We start from the raw sequence: 23,224 nt of genomic DNA, 5'->3' as shown, positions 1-23,224 counted from the left end.
GAATTGCTGTATTTGAAGGTCAAAAAAGACTTAAAATCTGTGCTCTATGAGAGTCAAACATCTCTCCTCTGGTCGGCTGGCAGAGGCTTTCAAAATTATAAGTTATCTTTAAAATGCATGGTGTCTTTGCTCAGACTGTGTGATGAAGATTAAGACCTGGTGAACGGTGATCTCCTCTGGTGTTCTCCCTGAGGTGGAATAAAAGCATCACTTGTTGTGCAGTGTGTTGAGCTTTGCATGAAATTCATTTCACTTCATCAACTTCCCTGAGAAGTTTAAACATCATATCAGCTTCTTTGGCTGAAATTAGCTTTGGCTCTAGAGTAGACTTGGGTCATTTGACCACCTTAGCAATTTAAAAAAGAATAAGGTATACGTGGGATTTGTATGGTGGCCTTGAGAGGCCAAACAGTGATTTTTTAAATTATTTGATTGTGTTTTTTATGCTTTTGCAGCATTTTTACATTTGCTGTTATTTTCTAAAGTTGCAGTGAATTTGACCTCTCAGGGCCACCATAGATTTGTATCTCTTTACTCCTGTAAGTGCAAACTAGAGACACACATTTGAAGGGCTTGAAATACAAACAAAGTGTATAGTTCCATTTAAAAACACAAGCTGAAATGCATCGTGAAAGCTACAAATACAGTGCAGTCACTGGTAATGTTCATTAACCCTGTCCACACCTTGCAAACGATGCTGTGATCATTTGTTCTATGGAGCTGTCCATTTTCAAAGCTCAGGTTGCATTAACTGAGTCATTTGCCTCCATTAAAACCACAGCATCATCTCTGATGGTACCATTCCCCAGTTCGCGCTTGCCTTCCTACTTCCTAAAACATGACTGTATTATTTGTGTGCAGCGCATTTTTTATTACCCGATCTTCCTGACAAAGGAGTTTTACTTATCTTAAATGTATGCCGTTAAAAAAAAAAAGGTTGAATGAAATAAAGCTCTGCTCCTTCTTTACCTCTGAACCCCCCTCCATCCTATACAACCTGTAAACCTCTGATTTATTGTTATTACAGCTGAGCTGAATGAAAGAGTGGCACAGACAGGAAGGGTAGCAAAGAGGGAGGGACCTGACGCAGCCGGAGGCTACAGTCTGCAGACAGTACGTGGACTTTTAAATGGAGTGGGCTGATATGGCATTTAAACATGTCTGTCGCAGCAAACTCCATTTCTTCGTGTGGGCAGGTTGTCGTCTGGAAGGAAATCAAACTCATTTATGAAAGGCAAACATGGTATGTACTGTGACAAGGATCACTGCATTGGTTTGCTTATGAAGAAATATATGTGCTAAAGAAGATGGGCTTAAGAAAAAGATAAATCATTTTCTATATTATTCACCAAACGTCTGACACATTCCCACCCATGTTTTAACAAAAGTCCTTTTTTCTTTTTACCTTTTCTTTTAACAACTACTGCAAAACTGCCTTCTCAAATTATATTTCTGTCTAAAATACCAGAGAGCCAAAATTATTACTAATGGACTTTGTCAGAAAGTCACAAGCAGTGAAGGCGAGAACAGGGCACCCTCCACTAATCGCATATTCTTGAGCGCTGTATACAACATAATCATGTTCTTCAGTTGTTATTTGTACAGTAGACTCAGATGAGTATCATAAATCAGATGGCATGGAGCGCTCGGTCTCAAAGTCACATGATTGCCGTTCAAAAGCAGAGAGAGCAGTAATTGTCCAGATGTTTCATAGTTCTGACCCTCTTTTAACATGATACAGCTGTATACAGCTTTGCTGATTGACTGACTAATTCACCCAACAAAAACCTCCTGGCAATATGTTTGCAATCAAAATGTATAATCTTTTCAATATGGCGAGGAACGGTTCTCGGATAAGTGATGTTTTAAGCGATTTCCCATAAGTTTGCGTTTGGCTTAAAGACGAAAAAGATCAGCCGTTAAGTGTTTACTTGATGGTTTATGGCCAGTTTCCTGCAAATGACATTCCACTCAGCCTCAGTGGTAACTTTATGTTAATGTTAATTAGCAAATGCTAAGCCATGACTGCATCAATTAGATTGTCACCACAGATTTTTTAAATAAATGTGATATGATGTATTTTCTGAACAGCCTGTGTTTGAAGCAGGGCGTACATCAATATATAGATAAATGTTATATTTCAACTCTGAGAAAATGAGCATGCAATGCATATGCATGTGTTTTTTTACTGCAGCACCATGTGTAACACTTTTACTTTATCCTGTCACCCTGCAGTTTCCTGCTTCCCAATGCCCACAGTTTCACACGCTAAGTTCCCACCATCCAGTCGTGTCTTTCCCACTACCTCTTTTCCTTCCCGCCATCCAAATGCCCTGTATCCACTTACTGCCCCCTTACACACCTAAATCCCTCTACTCCCCTCTCACCCCTTCAACCCCTTCTTCCATCACTTCTTTTTTCTAATTCTCTGCAGCTCTCCGTGAAAGAGCACACTTCTTTTTTAACCTGTTTTCCCATCTTTGTTCCTCTCCTCCTCTCGCTCTTCTATCCCACTTCTCCTCTCCCTGACACTGTATCTCCCTTCTGCCCTCCTGTTCAACCATGAAATCCGTGTCCAGCTGAGTTCTTCTGGGAGCCAGTGTTACCAGATGGCATCAGGCAGAACCCAAACATCTGTGTTACCCAACTCGGCCCGAACCAGACTCCGAAGGATACGCAGCTGTATAAACAGCGGGTGTGTAAAAATGCAAGCTATGCGGCCAAGCAAAGGGGTCCTCACCAGGTCGCTATGAAAAGAAATATTATTAATAATGATAATAATGACAGAGGAAATACCTAAGTTCGAGACGTGACTTTGTGTTTGTGTGACAGTGGGGCATGGGAAAGATACAACACAAAACCCCGGGGCCAAGATTAGATAGTTTGCGAGGTTTAGTAGATTAAAAACATATTGGACTGTAATTACAGACATCGCCACAAACAATACTTAAAATACATGATATATTCTCATGTCTGCAACTCTGTATGTAAGGTTAGTTTAGGTTAGAAAAGCACTAAAACCACAAATTTTCATAGTTAATGTTAAAGTATTGTTTTTCCTAAGCACAGAGGTTTCTTGCATGACATCGTGTGCACATTGCTGAACAGCTGTCTCCCAAATTAGACGTGATGCAAACACTAGCCGCGGGAAAAAAGTGTATATTCCCAGTATGGTCGGACAGCGGTTTCTGGTTAGCTGCTGGAAGTTGTTAGATTAAATTAGCAACTTCCGCCAAAACCCTCCGTCTGATTTCCGGTAGATTGCCATGGTCACATTTAGTTTGCACAGAAGACCCCAACTTGCCTGCAAACACAGACCTTCAAACTAAAATTAAAAATCAAACGCAATTGCAAGAAGGTTTTCACAAACCTTTAGGAAACAAATATTTTTTACTAGTGGATCAACAACCAATTGATTTCACAGCGACTGACACAACCTACAGCAACCATTCATGGAAATATACATTTCTACCATGACAAGATGGTTAGTCTGAAAGGGTGGACAAGTTAACATCACATGGTGGGTGGTCATATCACGGCAAAATTAGACAGTGCCTTGGTAGCTGATCGCAATTGTTTCCAGTCATCATACTTAGCTAATTTGCTACTCAATCTGGCAAGAGTATGCATATTTCTGTGTATTAGCTTAATTTAGGAAAGAAGTGGGGTTAAAGCTACCAGTTATCACTTTTGTATTCCATCCATCCATCCATCTTCATCCGCTTTGTCCGGGGCCGGGTCGCGGGGGCAGCAGCCTAAGCAAAGAGGCCCAGACCTCCCTCTCCCCAGCCACCTCCTCCAGCTTATCCGGGGGAATACCAAGGCGTTCCCAGGCCAGCCGAGAGATATAATCTCTCCAGCGTGTCCTGGGTCTGCCCCGGGGCCTCCTCCCGGTGGGACATGCCTGGAACACCTCACCCAGGAGGCGCCCAGGGGGCATCCTTGTCAGATGCCCGAACCACCTCAGCTGACTCCTTTCGATGTGGAGCAGCAACTGCTCTACTCTGAGCCCCTCCCGGATGGCCGAACTTCTCACCCTATCTCTAAGGGAGAGGCCAGCCACCCTTCGGAGGAAGCTCATTTCTGCCGCTTGTATCCGCGATCTCGTTCTTTCGGTCACTACCCACAGCTCGTTGCCATAGGTGAGGGTAGGGACGTAGATCGACCGGTAAATTGAGAGCTTCGCTTTTACACTCAGCTCCCTCTTCACCACGACGGACCGGTGCAGCGTCCGCATTACTGCAGCTGCAGCCCCAATCCGTCTGTCGATCTCCGGCTCCCTTCTCCCATCACTCGCGAACAAGACCCCGAGATACTTGAACTCCTCCACTTGGGGCAGGAACTCATCCCCGACCCAGAGTGGGCACTCCACCCTTTTCCGGCTGAGAACCATGGCCTCAGATTTGGAGGTGCTGATCCTCATTCCCGCTGCTTCACACTCGGCTGCGAACCGTTCCAGTGCGAGCTGGAGGCCATCACCCGATGAAGCCAACAGAACCACATCATCTGCAAAAATCAGAGATGAGATTCTGAGGCCACCAGTATTTTTTTTAATTATTACATAAAAAGATAGACTATCTTGTAGACAGAGCCTAGCTTTTTTAAAGTGCATTCTGATTTTATGCTAAGCTAAGCTAGCTGTCTGTTTGCTGAAGCTATCCATTAAGTAAAAAATATGATAACTAGACTTCATATTTTGACATTTTTGATAGTTTTTTACATTTTTTATCAGTACCATAGAAGTAGTGATAACAAAAAAAATATATGTATTATTATTTAGAGATATGAATCCTGTTTTTCATTTTTTAAAGATGGTTCTGTCAGAGATAAAACCTATCTATTTTAAGTCTGTTATCAACATTCCTACAATGTATTATGGACAATGTGACAAAGTCAAATTTTGTGTCAAATGTCTTTTGCTAAAAAAAAAAAAAAAAAAAAAAAAAAGCATAAATGCATGAAAAACCAGAACAATGTCTGGCATAAAAGCTACAAAAAACAGTGTTATACACACACACACACACGCACACACACACACACACACACACACACACACAAAGTAACAAAAAAATTCCCTTCTGGTGAAAGTTGAAGCATTCACAAAGACCAGGATATACTAGAACAATGGGGCAGCACACAGTACATGACTGAGTAAGCCGTGCTTGATGAGTCGGGGCTAAACTAGGATTACCTGCATGTGGGCTGTAACACAAGTAACTTATTCACGGCCTGAAAAAAATTCAACAAAAGCCTGATCTGTCTCATGCCGTACAGTTTGCTGATACATTCCAAAGAAACACAGATTTGGGCAGTTCGTGTTTGTGTGTGCATTTTGAGTGGATTATAATAGTTTATCTCACAGGGAGCCTTTGGCCTATTCTTTTTTGCCTCAAACTCCAAAACAACACTCAGGCCCACTTGAGAGTACTCTGGGCTTGGATGAGCTTTGCCTCTGGCACAGAGTCATCCGCACAAGAATCTGGCTGCTCTCCAAGCACAATATTTGTCAGAGTAGCTTTGTTTGAAACCTTTACTGTTTTATTACATTCTACGGCCTGGAGATGAGGTTTTAGATTCAACCTTAAGATTCCAATTAAAAGCCCTTTCATGTTTTTTTAATCACTCAAAAATGTGTACAGTGTTTTTAATCAGCCTGCACAGCTGCACAGAGTGGAAAAAAACATGTATTAATTTTTCATCTGCATCATATGGTTTGAATAATCTTCTTTCAGTATTTTTTGAGACGTTGACTTGAAGATCTTCCACTTCGCATGTCAGCCCAGAGGAGAGGAAAGATGTAAGCAATCTGGATTTGGAACCGTTAAAGGCCACGATTGAAAAAAAAGAAAAAATCATAGTAATAATAACATCTCGCCCAGTTTCAGATTCGTCCTTTGCTGAAAAACATCCCAGCTGGGTGGAAAAAACGCTTCGTTGCCACTACAGATTTAGAAGGCCATCTCTTAAGTTGCAATAAATCTAGAAGCAATAGAGCAGAAATTCCTGTTTTAATCAAAACAATCTGAACATATGTGCTTTTATTGCTATGTTAGAATAAAAGGTGAAAAATATATAAAATCAATCTCACAGGGTAACCTGGTTTTCAGTGCCTGGACCACGAGACTGACGTTTGGCATTTGTGTAATGGGAAAAAAACAAACCAAACAAAAAAAGAACTGGCTCCTGTTTAGTCAAATATTTTATTAAATGCTTAAAACAAAGACAATGCAACAAGACACTTGTTGCATTGTCTTGTAAGTCAGCACTTTGGGTCAAGTATCAAAAGGCAGCAACGTGCGATGAATCCAACTATACCCAGTGCGCAGAGCTGTTAGCTTCCTGCAGATGCAGGCCTGGCATATGGGAGAAGTCTGGACCTCCCATGATAGGTCACTCACAATATTGCCAAAAAAGAAAAGAAAAATCAGACATTTTAGGTTCTTGCACGGTGCTGCAGCACCAAGCTTTTCAAAGATTACTGGTGTAACAGTCTACCTTCATGTTAGTTGCTTTTTTACTTTTCCTCACTGTTTAGGTCTGCTCCCTGACTTTGTTTCTAATACATAAAACACACCAGAAAAACCAGATTACACTGTCTTTTCAGCAAGACCTTCAAACTCCTTTGAAGATCAAAGAAACATGTGTACTTTTGCATCTGAGCGTGTGCCCTCGCATTTCTAGGTTTAGTGCCAGGTCCTTTCCTGTTAATCGTGGCCGGGACTCTGTGGATGGCAGGCGGCCACGGCTCAGGTTCCTCATCATAAAGCAACGGAAACCCATTCTGTCCATTGTTTGAAAGTGCTCCCGATGGCACACCAACCGCAGCTCTCAGCAGTGCAGATTTGCAAATGTTCTGTGTAACGTTAATAGAAAATGAGCACAGAGGTCTCCATTGAATGACTTTCCAGCACATTAGTGCCAGGAAGCCGATCGTTTTAATGTCAGTGGTGTATTAGCGCTGCTATATAGGGTTTTGACTGTAACTATCCCGGCATTTACTATAAATATACACTTGGAATTCTTTTTCTCCCTAGCATATCTTTAAGGCATAGTTAAGTAATTACTGGAGATTTTTAAATAAACACATCCGTTGCACAGGCTCGGTTTTGTTAATAGGACAATGGTTACCACCCTTTCATGGTGTAGCTCCAGCACTGTTTAACACTTGACTCGATGCCCAGAGAACATGACACATGAGGTGGAGTGCTGCTCAGGGCTGCGGTCCAGCATCTCAGCTCTGGAGTATCCATCATATTTCACACTGTCTCACTAAAAGAGCTTTTCATTTATAAGGCCCTGGCTTCCTGGTTACTCAAGCCCGCCGGCATTTGTGGTATGCAATGTGCCGTGCGGCGCATTTAAATCTGGCCCGTTTCATACAACTCCCTTTTCCCCTTCTTATCTCATTTTGCAGAAAAAAAACACATTAGGAATATTATGTGATAAACAACAGCAAGCTTTCCAGTTAAATTTAAAAAAAATGCTTTGATTCATGCTGCAGACACACTGAAGAGACACCTGGAGCTGAACAGACTGGAAAATCAGTGCGCATACTCTATGCAGTAAATACTGAATGTGAGGTCAAAAAGCAACGGGCAAACTGATACTTGAGTAATGTCCCAGTAAAGTGATGCAGCCTTTTTCGACTGTGAACTTGCTACTTATGTTTATAATCTGTCATATTTGTAGAATAGCGTGCCCATTATGTCTTGCCTTATGTTCTTGCATATATCCTTTTACAACAGTGGTTGCAAAAATTATACATGGCCAAAATTTCATATAATGAGGTCAGGATTTGTACGAGTAATCTGAACCAAGAGATCAGTTTCTCTAAGTGCTCTAAATCGGAGGTGTCACATTCATTTTAGTTTACTGGCCACTGACCTCTAGAGTGCCGGAGAAGCAAAACCATTCATATGAAATAAAAAACTCCACTCTTTCAGCGTGACAAACAGCTTTATTTGCCATAGCAACAAAATAAGTGTAATTTCACTTAGGTTTTTCCACTTTCTGTAAAAATACTCTCATTATCAGTTTCAATAATAATAATAATAATATGTATTTTGTAGGGCAGCACGGTGGCACGGTGGTTAGCACTGTTGCCTCACAGCAAGAAGGTCCTGAGTTCAATTCCACCATCAGGCCGGGGTCTTTCTGTGTGGAGTTTGCATGTTCTCCCCGTGTTTGCGTGGGTTCTCTCCGGGTACTCCGGCTTCCTCCCACCGTCCAAAGACATGCAGCTGTGGGGATAGGTTAATTGGATAATCCAAATTGCCACTAGGTGTGAATGTGCGAGTGAGTGTGAATGGTTGTCTGTCCCTATGTGTTAGCCCTGCGACAGTTGTCTGTCCCTATGTGTTAGCCCTGCGACAGACTGGCTGGGATAGGCTCCAGCGCCCCCCGCGACCCTGAAAAAGGATAAGCGGAAGCGAATGGATGGATGGATGTATTTTGTAATAAAAAAAAAACCATGTCTTTTCCTGGCTTATAGGCCTTGCTTTCGCTGTCCATCTATCCATCTTCTTCCACTTCCACGTCCAATTCCGGGTCAGCATATTTGTGAGCACGGGACATGGGGTGGGAACAGCCTCCAACTGAAATGTGACTCCCCACCTACCAAAACTACTTGACTAGTGTACTCTAGCCTTGTAATTCCCAGTACCATTAGATGAGAGCATGGATAAGACCAGAAGCATTGTAACTGAATTGATTTACTCAAGTACTTTACTCAGATTTAATGTACTTGCACTACAAGTATTTCCATGTTATGCCACTTTCTTTCTAAATTATTAAACGTCATACTCCAAACCTATTTTAAACCATAAGTTACTTATTATTTTGCAGTGTAACTACAGTACTATGGATCAAGCTAACAGGAAATATATAAGTAATTAAAATCATCAAAAGCTGCAACAGTAGAGATATACACACCAATAAATCAATAATTATGATCCAATAATGTATATCACCAGAGGGGACTTTTTTATATTCCACATAATTATTTCATTTACTTAAGGTACTTTAAATATATTTTGATTATATATATATTTTTTAGATTATGAAGTTATTTAAGTAGGATTAAAACTTAACTAAATAAAGTCTTCTCCAACATAAGATTTTGTTTAAACTCTTGTGTGTCACCTTGTTTCAAATCAAATCCCTTTTATTGTCACATTAAATTACTGGTACAATGGTACAACACATGTGAGTAACCAGTTACTACACTGAGTTTATTTCTGTTTGGTCCTCGCTATGCCACCCCATTTCAAAAGTCCTGGATACACCCCTGTTCAAAGTCACATGAGGGGTCTTGTTATGAGAGGGCTGTGTGCAGGCAGGAGTGGTGGACCCAAAGTGCAGACTCCGGAGACAGACGTGAACTCAAAAAAGGTAACAAAACTGAGACTCCAAAAACCAAACTCAGGCAAACAGACAGAACACACAGCATCATAAACGGTAGCTCACGACACAGACAACCTGAAACACAGGGCTTAAATACACAGAGGGAGCAATCAGGGAATAGGTAACAGGAGGGAAACACAGCTGGGGCAAATCAGGCCTAACGAGACAAAGGAAGCACAACCAGATGCATTTACATGAGTCAAGGACTTTCAAAGTAAAAGAGGAAACATAACACAGACTGAACTTACAGACACAGACTCACAGGCAGGCACTACAACAGAGGGAACAGAGACGTGGGACCAGGGCAGACACAGAGACATAAACCATAAGATAGAACTCTAACAAAAAAACCAAAGACTAGAAAAGATAAATAATATAATAAACTCAAACCTCTGGGTCAACGACCCAGGCATCCTAACAGGTCTAGCCTATCCCAGCTAGGGATGGGTACCGGTATCCGGTGCCATTATGGCACCGTTTCTGACATAAACGGTAGTAACCAGACCGAAAAGCAGCGCACATTTCGGTGCTGATGAAATATCTGGCGACGCATAGCGTTTTTTTTTTTAAAGCCGAGAAATGCACCATATTTAATAGCTTGCTGCAAGACCGACCACCGAGCACATCTACTTGCAGGTGTGGTGCCTGTTATCGACCCGGAGTTAGCAACATCCCCCAAGAACCCGAAGAGGAGAGTCCTGCCCCTAGCCCTGCCAGTGTAGCAGAAATGAAGACGGATGATGATGGCAGCAGCAGCCGTTCTTCTCTGCGTGAGCTAACCACATTATTACATTAATGCACGTAAGGTGAACTAGCAAACAGCGTTGTAGTTACATGCGGCTGTCTTCTTGTTTGATAGAATGATACCATATATGCCCTATGGCTGCAGAAAAGGCTAACATCGTTATCTTTTTGCAAAATCAGCTGAACATGAGAGGTTTTAGTACAAGCACCGGTTCCAACCAAAGGAGGTATGTTGTATCAACAGAAAAGGCTAACTTGGTTATCATTTTGCAGAAAAAAAGAGACTTCTAAAATTAAAAAATAAAAATAAAAACATAAGAGGTTTTTGGACAAAGTTTGTGTTCTCCATTCTTTAAGCACCGGCACCGTTTCAAAAGTACCAGTTTGGCACCGATATCGGATAAAACCTAAACGATACCCATCCCTAATCCCAGCTGGCACAGGGTAAGAAGCAAGGTATGTCTAAGGTCTTACTTTCTTCTTTGTAGAAATACAGAGACACAATTAATCTTCTCTGCGATCTTTACGCTTTGAAAATCCGTCCAGTGGGCTGAACTGGTGGCCCAATTTTGCCCACATGTCGTATGCATCACACTTCTAGTTCTAGTTCTGTTTCAGACAGTTATTTTTACTCTTGGCACTTTATGAACGAGGCTGTGAGTACAGAAACTCCCCCCCCCCCCCCCCCCCCCCACCTGCTGTTGAAACCTTTTATTCTTATTGAACTATTTTTTCCCCAATCAGAGGCATAATGCAGAGAGGGTGGCCTAAGAGGGGGAAGCTGTTTTTTTCCACACATTGGAAGAGAAGGTCCATATGATAGATATGAATTATTCTGAACTGCCAGTCATGTAAAGCTATTCTAATAGCATTCAAGAATAAGAATAGGGGCCTGGAAATGTTAGAATACGACCCCTTTAACCATGCTCACCATCTTAGTTTATAAGCCAAGTTGTGAGACTAGTATTAGTACTAATCAGGTGCATGATTATGATGAAAGGTAAGGGCAAACAGAAAGGCTATCCCAAATAGGCATTACAACTTCTTAGTCAGGACTAAAGTGATGGTCAGATTGATGGACAAACATAGAGAGTGTCCATAGAGAATAAGGGAGTAAAACACAGCTGCTTAAGTTCACATTCTGCAGGGAAATTGATGGGGTGATCAATTACTCTGAGAACTTGTGGCTTTTCAAGGTTTCATTAGTATCTGCTGAAGCCATTGTTTCCCCGATCTGCATTGTCTGTAAATTCACTGTCTTGGTATTCAGCCTGGCATTCACTACATTCCAGCTATCATCAAGGCCAATCCCCACAGTCTGGCACCAGTCAGTAGTATTACAGTAACATCCTGTCCTCTGTTCACAAAGAATGCTTGCTTTGGCATATATTTGGATGTGTTCTCTATTAGAGGCTTTAGCGCTCTTAGTCGCTGCATTAACTGCACTCATTAATGACTGTCAAAACACAGGAGGGATGTTACACTGCCAGACGTAGAGCAGGATACTTGACACCACTTCTAATCTTTGTCTGCTTGAAATACCAACCAGACGTGAACAGAGGAACAGACAAGGAGGGAGAGGGATTGTGAAACCAATGTTTGTTCAGGGCAGTGAATGGATTTTAGAGCAAATAGTAAAATTAAACTGTGAGTTACCATGTGTTCGAGTGACTTCTGTATATGCTACCCTTACAATTCAGCTCAGGTCCTCCTAATACAAACTGTCACACTGGAAAAGCGTGCACTGTAGTTTTTCACTATGGATACAATAGCCAGTGTGACAAAAACTTTGAAGGTATGAGTATGCCATAATTAGTTGTCAGTTAGCTGGTTAATTGGTTAGTTAAGTTAGCTACTTCAACCTAACGGAACCACATTTAGACAAACTGGAAACTTGATTAGTTATCAGCTAATGCTATCAGTGGTTAGTTGGCATGATTAGCAAACTGCCTCCATTTTTAACCATGATATTGGACATGCTTTGGATAGCAAAGTTTATGTAGAGAACCCATGCAGACACAGGAGAACATGCAAACTCCACACAAAAAGGCCCCAGCAGTCCAGTGGATTCAAACCGTGGACCTTGGTGCTATGAGGTGATGGGGCTAAAACAACACAACACCATGCTTCCGTCAAACAGAACATAATGCTTTTCAGTTATTAAATATAAAACTGAACACAAAGAAACAGCATATGAAGGTGGCTGAAGTGAAGCCTAGCAGAGCATCTCTGTGGAGGAACCACAACATTCGGTGATGTCCATGAGTTCTAGACTCCCTGCAAAAGGATTTTAATCCAAAAATTAAAACCAGTCCTCGTATTTAAAATAATGTTTGTTTGTTAAGTTACCTTTGAACCTCTGAAACTGGGTGCAATTTTGCATCTTGATTGTTTAATTTCTAATCTAATGTGGTAGTGTAAAGCAAGAAATTAACTGCATTTGCATTCACAGGTGTTCAGGCACCAAACTCCAAATAAATGCTGACTAAAACAGAGTAATACAGATAAGGTTTTCATGAATTTAACAAGAGATAAATGGCTTAAATGAAGCGCAACAATGACCAGTAAAAGCTAATAATCTTCAGTGCTGCGATAATAAACCTGTACACTTTTACGTCTAATTCTTTACCATGAAATGGACAAACACTATGATTAAATGACAAGCAGAAATAGAATTAGACCTCCTGGGAATTTCTTGCATTTTAAATCTGTTCTTGCTCAGGTTGAGTTAATTTGACCAGACTCCCTCTTCTAATGTGCTACCAGGTCCCCTACAACTGCAAAAGGTGAGTTGTGTAGCACTGGAGGTCAGCCTACAATTAATACTAATGTTAATGCACTCTATAACATATTTTAGCCCAGGTTCACATTTAAAGTCTTGGCTTTCAGCTTCATGTTCATTTACGTTCTACGTAAGGCAATATGTTTCTTCAAACGAGAAGCTTTTGTTTGGAGACAAAACTACCATATTGGAAGCACATTGCATTAAGATTCATCCCACAAGCTCTGTTTTCTGTTGCCTTAATAATGAGCTGGTCCAGAGCCCAAACCCCTGGGAGCAGTATAATCACAGTTTAATGAGCTGTATCAGGACCAGTGCCGAGAGCCAGGAGATTTGGAGAATTACTGACCAGGCTACAGGCCCTACCTGTTACCCCAAATGCTCCCATAACAGAACATCTGGATTCAATGGCAATAAAACACAATTTGTGTGACTGTTATTTACACCGTTATTAGATTTGTCCAAACCGCCTCGTATTTATCAGCAAAATGTCTCCAAAGAAATAAGGGCTACAATCTTCAGCTGTTTGTTTTATGTTTGGCAGTTAGTTCTCAAACTGTGGTACGTGCACAAGTATATACATAAAGCTCCCGCAGGTGGTTCAACAGTATGTGGAAATTCTATTAATACGGCATCTTAATTACCAAAAAATGCTAAAAGGGTTTTTTGTCATGGTCAAATAAAAGCAGCACACACAAACACATCTGACAACAGATCCGGCACACCCCTTGAAAAATGAGTCACAATTACAACTGTTCATGGAAGTAAATATCATAAAACAGCAGCAGCAGATGTTTCAGAAATGGACATTTCCATTGCCTGTATAAGGCATCGGTTCAGACTAAAGAGCTAGAGTAATATGGGCGTAAAAATGAAAAGAAGCACCAAAGCAGATGCGTCTGGTCATATTAATAGAAGAGAATGATTTTAACATGTGTCAAAATGAAGGCATATCACTTTAGGTTCTTAGTAAACTTTGGCCCACCTGGTAGTTGTTAATGTCTGCACAGAAACACGCACCCCATGCACACGTCAGACTAAACAGACAGTTACACCTCCACAGTTCCTGCCGGATAACGCAATGCAACAAAAGGGAAAGTTTGATGTTGCTGGTAGATCATTTCAACAATTTGGTAGACTGAGTAGCCTTGTTGTTAATGAGTGTGCTATGAAACATCTTCTAATTTCAAAGAATATAATCTTTGAGTCCACATACAGCAAAGGTATGGATTCATAAATAGAAAGCAAAACCTTCAGATAGACATAGAACTAGAAGAGACATGCCTAAAAGTGATGGAGCTAAAGGTAAGTTTCATCTTTGTGTGCAGCCAGTTTCCTGCCACAAAACTGGGCTGCATAATACAGATAAACTGCACGATCAAAGACACTTTACTTGACTTAATGAAACATCCTGCACACCTAATCAGTTTTCATGGCGGATGCCTGTAAAACAGCCTTAGTAACACATGCAGACATGTTTGCAGGAACAAAATCATAGACTTGTTGTTTGCTTGATAGCGGCCAAATTAATGAGTGTCAAACAAGCTGTCTAAGTCAGAAGTATGCTAGGTGGAACAAAATCAATAAAAATGCATTCTTTTTCCTGAATAAATGTTATAAAGGCTATTAAAAATTAATCTGGACCCCCACTGTATTTAAAAAGAATACACTATGTGAGACAAGTAATCACTGGCCACTTTGTTAGGGACACCTTGCAAGACCCAAACCAGAACTCCCGTTTTCGAATCTCTGTATATTCCCGTGCGGAAACAGGTTTTCCACCTGAGGCAAAATTTCCCACCTCCATAACAACTGTGTGGACGCACTTCTCAGTCATCTAAACTGTATATATGTTTCAAGTTATGCTAATTAAAAAGATATAGTTGGGCATTTTGTGTTAAAGTTCTTTTGCATTAAAATACACTTTTAAGACAATTTTCCCTGAAAGAATTTGCATTCAATATCATAAAGTTTTGTAAGTGTCAGTGACATTACATTAACTCATCCAAATATGGTCACATCTAGTTTAAAAATAACAAACAAAAAGACAACTTGAGAATTAAGCAAGTTCCAGTGGGCGACATCACAGTGGCCAGTCCATTTTTCATATACAGTTTAGAAATGGAGCATTTCTTTAAAATAATCCCATAAACATGAATACAGGTGGATCAGCTGGCTAATACTATCTTCAGTTTTATTAAATTTCTCCATTTAATCAGTGAATGAATATCCAGTGCAGTTAAATCTTTTCTTTTCCTGTTGTAATCATCACTATATGATAAAGGACTAGTCATATTCATTGCCTATAGACCCATACAAAAAGTGACAAAAGTTTCTTGTGTACCAACAGTCTATAATGTCATGGTCTCCGTTGCCAAGTCAGGATATATTTTGGTTCTTGAGTGGAAACTGCCTGGAAGGAGACCCTACCCCGGAGGCAGCTCTCTGAGTCACCAACAGCCAAATTGTATAAAAGGACAGAGTCTGTGTTTGTACAAGTGTTTCACATAAGACCAGTCCCAGACATATTTCTGAATGAGGCGAAGTGACGGATGATTTTCGGAATTCCAACTTTTCCCTCTGTGAAGGGTCCAGCCAGATCTTCAGACACCTGCCTCACTTCTCAGGAATTTATCTGCAGACACCACTGGGCTACGTTCATATCCATGTATCACTATCTGTGCTGAAGTTCTAATTTTGTTATGTTTGCACGGACAACTCATTAATAACGAACACCAACATGATGCACAGTTATGGTTGCCTGGAAATTATTAATGCAACCCATGATACTTCAACCATTAGACCACCCTCTCCCATGTTTATTTGACATTTCAACACCTAATTGATTGTAAAAGCTGCTGAAATGTAAACTGCATTTTTGCATGTCGGGCCAGGTTTTCTGTTTACTACTGTAGCCCTCTCTTCATATCTCTGGGTTTGGAAGAGGAGACAGAAAGCTGTGAGCAATGACCACATTGAGGATCTACTGTATACTAATTGATACCATGTGTATAGGGAGGTAACGTGATACTAAGCTTGTGTACAACCCAAACACAGGCCACCTGCTGTGGTTTTGGAGAGAGACGAGTTCATCTCCCACCACAGTGGAGGCCATTCTGATTTGAGCGGTTCACACAAGGACACGCTGGCCAGAGTCCATAAGTCAATCAATCAGCGTGTTGAGTCCAGAGTTGAAAAGCTTTGGCTGGAGTGGCTGCTTTTTGCAGCAGGAGGAGAAAATGTCTACTTCCAAGATGAAACTTTAGAGGAGGGAGAAGACTGTAATTAATCACTGTTTCTAAAATAAAGAGAGTCCAACATGTAAAAGTTTTATCAATGGAAGTTTCTTTACTATCTCACTGTGTGCTCTTTGGCAAGACATAGTTTCACCTTTTTCCAATAATGGTTATCGCATTTTGGAACAAAATGTCCGAGGGTTGTTGTTGCCAAATTGCCTCATATGTCATTCAGAGGATTTCATTAAATGTCTCATATGTCCTATAGTCATTAAATGTCTTCAGCGTGCTCTTTAGCCAAATACAAGCTTATGAGTTCTGTACTTTCCGTTACAGCATTTGTTTTCTCACTCCAGACAGCTCTGTACATATCAACTCATAGTGCTTTGGAACATCCTGGAGAGAATTAGCTGAAAACCCTCTGCACCGTCTCTCAGGCTCATTTTGTTGTACAGAGAAACACGCTGCCAGCTACCACACACACACACACACACACACACACACACACACACACAACTATGCTAGTCACTCCCAGGACACAGCTCAGTTTGTCGCTTGGACAGTCCACAGATAAGATAATATGCAGCCCAGCCACTTCCCCTTTTCCCACATTTATTAAAACAAGGTCCAGCTCATGCTAACTATACATAAAATACAGTATGCCACATGTAAGAACCACTGAAAAATCAACCCACCCAAATAAACTCTGATTTTCCTCTTAGTCAATGACTTATATAAACAACTTTCTACATTTATTACAGTTTTTCTCAAATGTTAAAACACAAAAGCCAATCCTGTAACCCAAATGACCAGTAGTCTAAACACATTTACTAAATGTAGCCACCATATTCCAGTACCATAAACACATGTCACATGAAGACACAATTCACAAAACACAACCCTCTGTACTCATAAATCTAAACACATTTTTCCTTGCTAAAACACATGTTGCAAAACAACTCTGCTCATATCCTCAAATGAAAGCCCATGTGATGCAAAATGCTTGCCACAGTCACCAATCTTTGAACACAGGGAACACACCTGGCGTCATTCACTACACACAATGACTCAAAATTGAAGACACTTGTTGCTAATGCTGTACCCACATGTAAAAGCAAGCTCAGAGTGCACAGTATGCTGAAGGTTCCAAACAAACACAATGGATGAAGGCAGAGTCAGGGGAAGAGGAATTTGATGCAGAGGAGGGAGAAGAGCTGGCCCTGGAAGAAGAGGAGCAGGCCAATGAGGAAGAGGAGTTCAAATGAGAGGAGGAAGAGGAGCGACCAACGAGGAAGAGGAGAAGGCCAACATGGGAGAGGAGAAGGTCCAGGAGGGAGAGCAAGACAACCTCGCACCATCATTACGGACGAGATGCGAGCAACAGCTCAGCGACATGATGCCGCACAGTGATTGTGGTGTGTGTGTGGTGTGAATAACGTAAATAAAAAAAACTTCACACCCTGTTCATGTTTTCAAGATTACTGTTGTGTGCATTAGATTCTGTTTTTGCATTGAGTTGTGTTACAGTAGTGTACGTACATGCAGGATTTTCTATAGATTTATACTACTCATATGAAACTCACAAATCTAAATGCCTAATCCTCTGCAGAGATCTACGACGATCCGTTACTGTATAGTTTCTAAAATATGCATTGGCAGTTATGAAACAAAGAACCTTCTCACAAATTGAGCATTGTGTTTTCAATTGTTTTGCTGTAGTGTGTAATGCTGTGTATAGTGTTTACAGTTTTGACAGCTTCGAGCTGCTCTCTTGGTGTGGGAGTTTGAGTTTTGCAGTGGGAAGGTGTGGTTGTGTTTATGTAGCTTTAGAGAAGGGTGTTGTGTTTGGACATTGGGGGACCTGGTGGTAACGTTTGTGAAATGTGTTTTAGCATTTGAGAAAAACTGTAATAGGATTATCACTGATTTGAAAACACTGAACAAAACGCTTTCAAGCTGGACTGGAAGGGCAGCATAGTTTGTTTTCACTTGTAAGGGTCTGGCAGCCTATAAGGAGCTGGACTGCACAGAAACATATTTTCCACATGTATCCTTTACATGGGAGATGGATAGTCAACATCTTCAGAGCAAAATATTATGTTCCAAAAGTTTTGCAGAAAGAAATGAAATCATATTAACTGTCCACAGAAGCATATGCCCAGGCTGAGATGAGTTTTGCTCATTTTTTCTTGGAAACACAGTCCAGTAAATCTGACATCCTGTTTAACCTGCCATCCACTGACAAATGGCTACAAATTAGAGGCTGACTGTATATTGACTCTTTGTCAATTTGGACTCAAAACAATTGTCTGCACTATTAAAAAGTCAACGCACCCATCTTGTAATCCTGCTTACAAGAACAGTAGATTCATGCTTTTCCCCAAAACCTGTGCAGCTGTGATGAAGTGTGCCACTGTAGTGTGGCCACTAGTGTGGACTTTAACATTGACTGTTCGTGGTGTAAATTGCATTTTAAAAAATTCCTATCAGCAAGCTTTCTTTATGTATTTTAAAGCTTTCTCTGTATGGTATATTTGATATGTATTAAAAGAAAATACTGACAAAGTTAATGGTCTGCAGTGATATTAATGACAAAACAGCAGGCAGCCAAACATTTAAAACCACCCTATGAATACAGTTTTAGCTAATGCTAGTAAACATGGTGTAGTCTGCGTATCAAGCAACAACCTCCAGGATTCAAGAACAGCTCAGAAGTACCAACATTTGCAGTTCCAGAAGTGGCCACTGGAGGCTTGTTCCAAAAGAGAGTAAATTGGTACTTTCTGCTCGTCCCTTATTTTGCCACAGCAGATGGATCCGCTTCCTGATTCAACCCTGCCATTTATCCAGGCTTTGCAGTTTGGATTTTGAGCAAATTCCAATAATCTCCCACTTTAAAATACCCAACGTATGGGCTTCAAAAAGCATATTTACAGTATAATCGAACAACAGGTTTGTACAGTGCTCTTGTTTCCCCTTCATTATGACTGCATGGTTTGCAATTTGTATAGCTTATTGCAGTGCATCTTGTTTCAGCTCAAAGGTAGGGGTGTGGCTGCTTTTACTGATATACTGTAGGCAGCTGTAATGTTAGGCAACACCAGTTTTAAGGCACCACTGTTTTTTAGAGTCAGACTCTAGTATTTGTTATTCTGTTGCTTAGCACTAATTTGCAGGCATCTGTACTTACTTACTTACTTTATTGCACTATGTGAAAACTGAAAACTTCACCCGCCCACCCAAATATGGTTACTATTGGCTTGAAGATCCAACACGGTAGCAGCCAAAATGCTAGCGCTGAGGCTCATAAACACTAGTTCACAAGCTAATGGGCATCACCATAGGTACATACATCTTTTGTGTACAGTCTATAATTTGGGTACACAACCTTTTTGTTTTGTTGCTTCTTTTTTTTTAACTTCTCTTAGGATTTATCTGTCACAGAATTATAGTTACCAAAGCACAGTACATGTCTCTCTAATGTCTGTTTGACACAAATTATTTTGCACACTACACTTAACGAGAATGCTCCTCCCACTTTTTAAAACTTAACAGGTCTTCTACTGTGTCTACTTCAACTGTGGTTTGCCTCCACCATTGTGTGAATGTGAGAGTGAATGAATAGTGGAATTGTAAAGCGCTTTGAGTGTCTAGAAAAGTGCTATATAAATGCAATCCATTATTATTATTATTCTAAAGTGAATTTCAGTCCTTCATTTTTGCAGTAGTCGATGTTCAGTTTGGGTGATACCCTATCCTATCCTGTTCCCTCCATAAGTGACTCAGTACAATTCACAACCTGCCCCAGTAGGAAAAAGCCCCTTTTCCAGAACTTTCCAGACCAAAGCCAGTTGAAGTCCTACAGGAGAACAAATCACTGTGGGGACTGGCTGAAGTGGAAAATGAAGAGGACCAAAATAAAGCAGAAGCATGTCTTTTTCATAGCAGCATGTTTTCTATTACTGTCATCTTAAGTGGAGACCAGCAGGAGCCAGGGAGTATTACGGTAAAGATACACCATTTGGAGCAAAGGCATATACTGCATTTCATCAGATAGTGCCTTGGCAGGACAAATGACAAACCTGAGGAAAGTTTCAAGGTTGTTTGGACAAAATGTACAGGAGCCCAAAATGCAAGTCAAATATTGTTGAATGTTGGTGTTTGAGTCCAATTAGATCAACTAAGAAAAATAGGTATATAATAATAATAATAATAATAATAATAATAATAATAATAATAATAATAATAATAATATAGAGAGGTTTTTTTTTAAAGCTACACCTGAGTGGGGGTGTTGATCATCCTAGATGTACAAAACTGAAAGAAGGAAAAAGCGCTTCTGTGACGGATCTAGTGGAAAATAAACATGACCACCACGAGATAAGCATTTCTAATCCCTGAGAATAAATACACAGGCTGATGAATGTCTGAGTGACAGCTTAAAGACAGAGCTTATTTGTATGGGCGTACTTCCTCATAGCAACGTTACTCACAGGCGCATACAGTTGTCAGGCAATTTTCCCTCTCTGCAAATAGCACCACTCTCTCAACGCACTCGGTATGCGCTGCATGCCTGCACAGTAGTCCTGATTTTGAAAACGCCCTCATTTACTGCAGTTTGAAGAAATTATAGTCAACAAAACAAAAGTTACAAAAGGTTCAATCACACTTATTGCAGAAATAAGATCTTAATGCACTATAGTGGCAAGGCAATCCCTAATTTGACACACATAAAACACACACACTAAAATACAGGGCTTGTGCTAATGTGAAAAACATATGTTACTGTATATCTTCCCTATTTACAGCAAGCAGTACTAGTCACTCAAGCTTTTTTATGTTAAGCTGGCCATTGTAAAACTGCAAGTGTGCCTTGACACTGAGTGCCATCGCAGGTATGAAAAGATCACATTTCATCTGGATCACTTTAACAGATGGTAGGCTTTACAGGAAAAGATATTACGATTGTTGTGCACTCTGATTGGCAGTCACGTTGTTCATTTTGGCAAGCTGTCAGGATGCTGAGAAGGAAGGTGAAGAAGGAGAGTGAAGAAAAAGAAACTTGTACAGACAGGCTTTTAAACCTATGTCGTTTTACTTGGGCCATCACCTTGCTCCAGACCAAAATACCGTGATCTCTGTGTTGATCCTTCTTTACTTCTCGATTTGCTCTCTTCTTTTTCCATGTGCTTCCTGCTCAATGCCTCTTTCCATTTACTCCCTGCTTTATTTTGTATGTTACTTCCTCCTGTGTTATTTTCCCTTCTGTTTTCACTTCCTTTTTTACTTTTCCTACAATCGTTATTGTCTTAATTGCGTTCACTTGTGCCATATCAACTCTCTCCATGGTACAGGTATGTAGTCTGTGCATATACACAGGTATTTTGGGGATTTTGTCCACAAGTAAACACCATGTTAGGAAACTGAACAATGAGATTGTTTTTTGTTTGTTTGTTTGTTTGTTTTTAATGCTTAAAATGTGAAGAACAAACAAAGAGAAAACATTTGGTTTCCCTTTGGGTTAAATCACCACTTGTTGACAGCACTTGACATCTTTTTTTTAGTTTTTATGTAGACATCTATTTCAAAAACAAAAGCAGAAAATCACATTTAAAAAAATACCTGTGTACCTGTGAACTCCATCTTTGTAAGCTTTAATATGCATCACATTCTTCAGCAAACCATTTGTACAGATATTTATTAGGTCCAACGGTGAACCCCAATGCTGATCCACTCACCTAGCATCACCAAGGCAACAACCTGTACAACAAAGCCATTGTTTTGGCTATCTCCAAAAGCAACTCAGTCCCTGTAGACTCCCATGTGAAAATGCTCAATTTCACTGACAAAATTAAATGTTTATAGGCTGGTACAAAAAGGTAATTCTCCTTTTTATGACATCAGATTAAAAAATAATAATAAATTGCCAGTTTGGCTTAAAATTAGAGGCACGATTCTGTATCTATTGATGAATATCAGAAATGGTAGCATGCTTGCTACCTCTAAGCGTACGGTTACATTGTAACCTTGGTTCTCTCTGGTTTCACTGACCTGAAAGATGGGCTCATGGCCAAGCTTGAAACCTGGATCCCCCGTAGCCAGTTACCAAGACTACGTTAAGTACCCTAAGAAGGTCTGCTAGATGATGTTTATGCAGCACTACGGACGATACCTACAGCCACCATTACCGAGAGTAACAAGCTGATCTACACCACGGCAGTAGTGATCAGTGAGATGCTTGGCTACAAGTTGAACAGCCAAAAGGAGCAGTACCCTCCATGGATAAGGGGGCTACAGGCTAAGATCAAGGTAGCACATAGGGAGGTTAGCCAACTATCGGAGCTGCAGAAAGGTGTGATGAAGAAGGTGCCTAAGAAGTACAGCAAGGGTCTCAAGTATGAAGAATTGGACAGCACCAGGCCCTGACATGGTTCAGGCCTACTGGCTGAAGAAGCTGACTGCATTCCACGAGCGCCTGGCAGTACAAATAAACCAGCTGCTAGTTGACGAGAGGCAACCAGAATGGCTAATCGAAGGCTGGACAGTCCTGATCCTCAAGGACCCTCAGAAGGGACCGGTCCCCTCCAACTACCGACCAATAACCTGCCTCAGCACCACGTGGAAGCTCCTGTCAGGCATCATAGCGGCTAAGATGAACAGGCACATGGGTCCATACATGAGTGGGGCACAGAAAGGGATGGGCAAGAATACTAGAGGCGCAAAACACCAGCTACTGGTAGACTGAGCAGTCAGCTGAGACTGCAAGACTAGGCTCACCAACCTGTGCACTGCCTGGGTTGATTACAAGAAGTCCTATGACTCAATGCCCCACACCTGGATCCTGGAATGCCTAAAAACTATACAAGATCAACAGGACCCTAAGACCCTTCATCAGGAACTCAATGGGGATGTGACAGACAACACTAGAGGCCAACTTCAAGCCCATAGCACAAGTCACCATAAGTGCGGGATCTACCAAGGAGATGTTCTGTCCCCACTGCTTTTCTGCATAGGCCTGAACCCCCTCAGTGAGATCATTGACAAGATTATCAGCTACAGA

The sequence above is a fragment of the Diplotaxodon limnothrissa genome, linkage group LG17 (genome assembly GCF_057381915.1).
Source record: "Diplotaxodon limnothrissa isolate DT_005_m linkage group LG17, D_limnothrissa_male_GT1.1, whole genome shotgun sequence".
NCBI lineage: Eukaryota > Metazoa > Chordata > Actinopteri > Cichliformes > Cichlidae > Diplotaxodon > Diplotaxodon limnothrissa.
Note: the sequence above shows the minus strand (reverse complement) of the source record.